Source organism: Aulonocara sp. 'chitande type north' Nkhata Bay, linkage group LG17 (genome assembly GCF_057382095.1).
Source record: "Aulonocara sp. 'chitande type north' Nkhata Bay isolate Kocher_YH1m ecotype deep benthic linkage group LG17, A_spYH_male_GT1.1, whole genome shotgun sequence".
Lineage (NCBI taxonomy): Eukaryota > Metazoa > Chordata > Actinopteri > Cichliformes > Cichlidae > Aulonocara > Aulonocara sp. 'chitande type north' Nkhata Bay.
In genome coordinates this window covers 187,315-194,465 of record NC_141360.1, presented here as the reverse complement: position 1 = coordinate 194,465, position 7,151 = coordinate 187,315, and positions in this window count along the sequence as shown.

Genomic DNA, 7,151 nt, shown 5'->3' with positions numbered 1-7,151 from the left:
TTTGAATTGTGTTTGTAGTGAGTTATATGACAACATATGACACAGTTTAAAACCCTGAAGCTCACTAACCAAGAGTTAAAGCCTCCAGTTGCTCAAATGGACACCAGTAGAACAACTTAACAATGCCTGAATTAAAGTCATATCCTTTAAAGAATTTGGTATGATCACACCAAATCTACCAAGTTGGAGCAATAACTTATATCAACATCTTCTGAATTACTAAGTCCTCCATAAATGATCACCAAGGAAACTATAAATAACATCATGTCACAGTCGGGCAGGATTTCATTAGTAAATTTATTGCATTCCAGATGTTTTAGGTAAATCTGGCATGAGTGTAAATCCTGTTTGTTGTTTGTTGTTGTTGGTGACCACTTACAGCTGAAATCACACTGACCTGGGGCCCGTTCTTCGTACCTCGCTAAGTAGGTTAGCCGGATTAGATTGTTGACGATTTCGCGTGATCCTGGATCAGTCGGTTCCCCGAAGCTCATCCGGGACTTGCTGTCATAGCAACAGAGCCGTAAGCGTAAACCTGCTCGGGAGCAGCCACGCAGCCACGCAGGTATGTCCGCTTCATTTATACGAAAGCAACAGCGATATTTTTCCACTGTTTCACCATAAATAAATTTTATCAATGTAACTAAAGATAATGCAGCACTTGATCCTTTTATTGATGTCACACAGATACATACAGGTCATTTCCTAAAAAAGGGAAATGAACTATTAACATTCTATTACATGTATGTGATTATTACAGATGTAATTCATATTTCAGAGTAGTAATTGTAAATTACTTCGTGTAATCAAGATGAGAGACCACGGCTATAAAAGCGAAGGTGGATTTGGGAAGCCTGTCGCAGCCATGTCCTGTCCGTATACGCGACCAACCCATTGCGGAAGGTGCAAGATTGATAAGGAGAGTCCTCAGAATTCAGCGTATATTGCGGGACAGACAGGATCCTTTAGCTCAGCGCGACAGTGTGCTCATAGAGAGATATCGATATTCCCGTGAGAGTATTATTTACTTAACCAACTTGTTGACGAGGGGGTGCAGGACCACCACCTGTCTTTTTTTCCTCTGCCCTTTTCTTGGTTGCTGTTATGAACAAACTAACAGAGTATTACAGGCCAGTATTACCTTGCCAAGAGACGCAAAGCAATCTAAGAGATAAATATTACCATTCTGTAGAATACTCCTGTATTCCACTTTTACTTGTTCCCATGTTCTTGTGGGTCCTGTTGTGGCTCTAATGTGAAAGGGGATATAATATAACATATTATAATATAATATAATGCCATATGATATTGGACAATATAGTGTCATATGATAGATCTACCCTACCGCCTACTGGTGTTGGCCAGAGGGACCGATGGCGCGATATGGCAGCCTGGCTACAACCGTAGCTGCCTCCACCAGTGTGTGAATGTGGGAGTGAATGAATAGTGGTATCGTAAAGCGCTTTGGGTGCCTTGGAAAGCGCTATATAAACCCAATCCATTATCATTATTATTATTATTAAATTACCTACGAGTTTGATTTGTCAGCAACTTTCTGCCAGCCCTCTCTCCTTGCTTTTGCAGCCTTTGCAGTGTTCTCTTGCGTTTTAATTAAACTCTGAAACTCCTGAAATCCCTCACTCATGAGTTCTTGCTCTGCTGCCGGAAAATACCGAGCACGCCCCTTGGACATTTTCGCCGACCAATCAGCGGGTTGCCGATCAATGTTTCTACTATCGATGCGTAGCCCCTTTTACGACACCCAGTGATGTCACATTCCTGCGTCCAGCTGTAGTAATCGTCAACAGCAGGTGTGTTCGGGGAACCGGAATAGCGAGCTCACGGTTAGCGCGATGATTTGATCTTGGATGTGTCATTTGATCTTGGATGTAGTAAGCGACGTACGAAGAACGGGCCCCTGACCTTCACTGGTTTTATTTACAGATACAAGGTGAACAAGCTAGCTCCACAAGCACGTGAAGAACAGCCTGCTCCTGAAATAAGGAGTGGTGGTGGCAACGAGGAAGAAAGTAATCAAGGAAATGAGGAGAGTGGTGTTGATGACACAGAGAGAGATAAAGACTATGAGCCCTCAACACCTAATAGCACTGACACGCGTGATGATAATAGTGGTGATGATAGTGAATGCGATGCAGGGGATAACGGAAGCTGGGTGTTGATCAATTTTTAGTCAATTAATAATAAAAAAGAAAAATTGATGAACTTGTTAAAGAAAAACAAAAATGTATTAATTATAACAGAGACATGGATAAAAAGTTGTCAGGGTTCCTGGGTCGGTGACCCAGTGTCATGGTCCGCGGCCCGGCGTCCGAGGTGCTGATGGGATGCCCACGCCCACGGGCGTGGCTGTTAACTCCACACCTGCACCCCATCCCAGGCGATCATCAGGTGGACTATTTGATCCAGCCCAGCCTGCTGCTCCACGCCAGTCCGTAGTCGTCTCACAGCGGTAACGTACACCTGCAGGAAAGCGATTGTGAAAACTCATCTGTCTGAACTAGCGCTAATTCTGTCCTGTGCACTCAGATAACAACTCGGCGTGTTTTTTGAGCCACCTGCCTGTCCACCTGCCCGTCTGGAATTTGGATCGCCTTCAGTACTCGCAACCTCGACTTTCCTGGAGCTCCCCCGCGGACCCTCACCCCTCCCTCCGGCTCCCACGGCCCCGCTGTCATCGTAAGACTCATACTCTTCCCCCACGTATGCTGCTATTTCCCCGCGCCCCAATAATTCTTTTCCTTTTTCTGTTGCAGCCTCCCACAGTCCCGTTTTCGGCGACTCATCTCCCGGTCCCTTGGTTTCTCTAGTTTCACGCGTGTTTTCCTTCTACCCTCCCGGGACACCTTCAGTTAAAATAAAGTTTATTTTCTCGTACTCCTGTGTGTGTTGGCTCTGCTTCTGGGTCCAGCTTGTGCGCTGAACTTCGGTTCATGACAGTATGGACTGGCCAGTATGGACCCAGCAGATCCACTCCGCTCCGTCATTAACAAACAGGGCGCTATTCTCGGTCGCCACGATCAGCAGCTCCAATCACTCCAAGACCGTTACCAGGAGCTTAGTGACACTCAGGATCAGCTGCAAGCCAAGCAGCCCGACCCTGTGCACCGCAGCGTTTCACCTCCGCCGCTGGAGCCCTTCCACGGGGAGTTAGACCTGTGTTGGGGGTTCCTTTTCCAATGCTCCTTATTCTTCAGCCGCACGCCGCACGCCTTCCCCACGGATGCTGCTAAAATTTCCCACTTTGTGGGGTTGGGTTTGTCCCCTCCCCCACCTGGCTGGATCTGACCACCTCTGCATGTCCCTCACCCCCACCTACACCCCCCTGCTGAGAAAAACAAAGCCCCAGACAAAGACAATAAAAACCTGGCCTAAAGGAGCCCTTTCTCAACTGCAGGACTGCTTCTCAACAACTGTATGGGATTTATTCTCCAGCCACAACCTCCAGGAGTACACGGACACTGTACTCTCGTACATCAGGAACTGTGTTGACAATGTCACCGTCAACAAAAGGGTCAGGGTGTTTCCAAATCAAAAACCCTGGATGAATAGCGAAGTGCAATCCCTCCTAAAAAGCCGCAACACTGCCTTCAAGTCAGGGGACAGGGCTGCATATAGGGCGGCCAGGGCAGACCTGAGTAGAGGCATCAGGAAAGCTAAGGCTGCCTATAGGAGGAGGATTGAAGATCACTTTGCTGACAACGACCCCAGAAAAATGTGGCAGGGGATCAATCACATTACCAACTACAGAAGCAATAACCAGGCAACATCTAGGACTGATGCCTGACTGGCTGAGGATCTAAACTGTTTCTTCGCCCACTTTGAGACGACCAGGCCCTCAGCTGCCACACCACTTCCACCCGCCCCCAGCACTGGCACACTAACACTCAGGGAGCATCAAGTGAGGCGTGTTCTAAGGTCAGTGAATCCCAGGAAGGCAGCATGTCCTGATGGAATACATGGAAAGGTTATCAGAGCATGTGCTGACGAACTGACCGGAGTCTTCACTAAAATCTTCAACCTTTCCTTGTCATCAACCACCGTCCCGCCCTGCCTCAAAACCTCCACCATCATCCCCATCGCCAAGAAGACAGCTGTGGCCAGCCCAAATGACTACAGGCCTATTGCACTTACGCCTGTAGTGATGAAGTGCTTGAGAGACTGGTCTGTCAGCACATCAGGGCCGGTCTGCCTCCCACTCTGGACCCCCACCAATTTGCCTACAGGACAAATCGATCCACCGAGGACGCTATCACCATAGCGCTCCACACTGCGCTGAGTCACCTGGAGCACCGAGGAAGCTATGTGAGAATGCTCTTTCTGGACTTCAGCTCAGCATTCAATCATATCATCCCGGAGATCCTGGTCCAGAAACTGTCTCACCTGGGACTCTCCACCCCCATCTGCCTCTGGATCAAGGACTTCCTGACAAATAGACCACAGTCTGTCAGACTCGGCCCCCACCGGTCCAGCACCATCACACTCAGCACCGGGTCTCCACACGGATGTGTTTTGAGTCCCCTCCTGTTTACGCTCTACACATCCGACTGCTCCCCTACCCATCTCTCAAACACCATCATAAAGTTCGCGGATGACACCACAGTGGTTGGACTCATCTCAAGGGGGGATGAGTCGGACTATAGAGATGAGGTCAACAGACTGACTGAGTGGTGTTCAGTTAACAACCTCCAGCTGAACACCACGAAAACTAAAGAACTTATCTTGGACTTCAGGAAGGGCAGAGCAGACCCGGCCCCACTTTACATTCACGGGAACTGTGTGGAGAGGGTACGCTCCATGAGGTTTCTGGGCATGCAGATCTCTGATGACCTCTCCTGGACTGCAAATACCACGGCGGTGGTTAAAAAGGCCCAGCAGCGTCTCCACTTTCTGAGAGTGCTCAGGAGGAACAACCTGGAGGAGAGGCTGCTGGTGACATTTTACAGAGCCACCATAGAGAGCATCCTAACGTACGGCATAACAACATGGTATGCAGGGTGCTCAGCTGCGGACAGGAAAGTACTGCAGAGGGTCATCAACACAGCCCAGAAGATCACTGGCTGCTCTCTGCCCAGCCTGGAGGTCACTGCAAACTCTCAGTACCTCAGCAGAGCTGGCAATATCATCAAGGACCACTCTCACCCCAGCAACCAACTGTTTGAACTATTACCGTCAGGCTGACGGTACAGGTCACATAAAACCAGGACAAACAGATTCAGGGATAGCTTCTTTCCCAGAGCTATCACCGTAGTAAATAAGCACAAAAACAATTGAACCTATTCCATACCGTCACTGTCATTATATTATGCTGCTATTCATACTGTCATTATATTAATGCTGCTATCCTGTATATATTGTACATACTATTGTTTGAGTATTGGGAGATCGTGGCTCAAGAGTTGGGAGTTCGCCTTGTAATCGGAAGGTTGCTGGTTCAAGCCCCGGCTTGGACAGTCTCGGTCGTTGTGTCCTTGGGCAAGACACTTCACCTGTTGCCTACTGGTGGTGGTCAGAGGGCCCGGTGGCGCGTGTGTGAATGTGTGCGTGAATGGGTGGATGACTGGATATGTAAAGCGCTTTGGGGTCCTTAGGGACTAGTAAAGCGCTATATAAATACAGGCCATTTACCAGGCCATTTTACTTACGATTGTTTTTTTTGTACTTTTTATATTTTACATTTATATTTATTATTGAAACTTGCACCAAGGGAGTGGCACTCCAATTTCGTTGTACTCTGTACAATGACAATAAAGGCTATTCTATTCTATTCTATTCTATTGTTACGGGGACGAGCTTTAGCATGGGCTGAGGCTTATTTAACCTCTCACCCCATTCGTGGTTGCGATTACGACGATTTTCTGGAGGAGTTCAAGGTGACGTTCTCCCCTCTAATTCAGGAGAATAATGCAAACTAAAACTACATAATAATTCACAATCTTTAATTAGGGGTCTAACATGGCATAAAATAATATTATAATCCAACATCCTCTACCTAATCACACGAGCCACGGTGTGAAAACGGGTGTGGGTCACAATCAGCCAAGGTTTTGGGTGAACCCATTGTGAGATCTAGCCCCACCCTATCATGTGATTTCCTGTGATCAAATGGCCCAGGATGTGAGTGGGCGTTAAGGTGTCCATGTCCCTCTTTGGTGACACTCCCATAGGGCTTAAAATCTGGGACTCTCCACCATATGACCTTCGAACTGAAAAAGCTTCTCGGATGAAGGTGAAACGTCTTCAAGCAACTTAAAGAAGTCCAGACGCTTTTCTTTGCAAGCTCCTTCGACAACAGCATTCATAGAACAACTTCCAGCTTCTTTTGCTCGGCTACAGTTTGGATGGATTTGCATTTAAAGATGCAACAAGAAAAAATGGTTAGGGTCAGGAGGTCAAAGGTCAGTGCTCCTGTGGGTCTGAGGGCAGCCTCACGCTGGAGAAGGATGAAGGAGTCTGACCTGAGCCAGTGTTTGACATGAACACATCAGCACTGCTGTCAGTGAGCTTAACGACAGCCGTTAGCATCATTTCAGTGTTTCAGTCATAAAAACACTTCCTGTCACTGTGGTGGTCGTCGGCATTCGATATGGTTGATCATAACATCCTATTGGCGAGACTTGAGCTCACTGTAGGCATTGATGCTCATTGATGCCTTGATGATTGATCAAGGCATCAATCATACCTCTCCAATCGGCTCTCCTCGGTTCACTTGGCCACTTCCTCTTCCTCCGCTGTACCTGTCTGCTGTGGTGTCCCTCAGGGATCTGTGTTAGGCCCTACTCTGTTCTCATTGTACATGCTTCCTTTAAGCGCTATCTTTGAGAAATATCACATCGCTTTTCATTATTATGCCGATGACATTCAGATCTACTTTGAGTTAAATGATGACCTAGCTTTGTCCTTGAATTGTTTTCGAGAGTGCATGTGTGAGGTCAAGCAATGGCTCCTGGCAAATTCTCTTATCCTCAATGATAAGAAAACTGAAATTGTGGTCTTTGGTAGTAACGTTCTCCGTGCCAAACTTTGTGATGCTTTTGGTTTTCTCACTAGTTCCTTTTCCGACACTGTTAGGAATCTGGGCGTGTTACTTGACAGCTCTTTTAAACTTGATAAACAAGTGTCTGCTGTTGTTA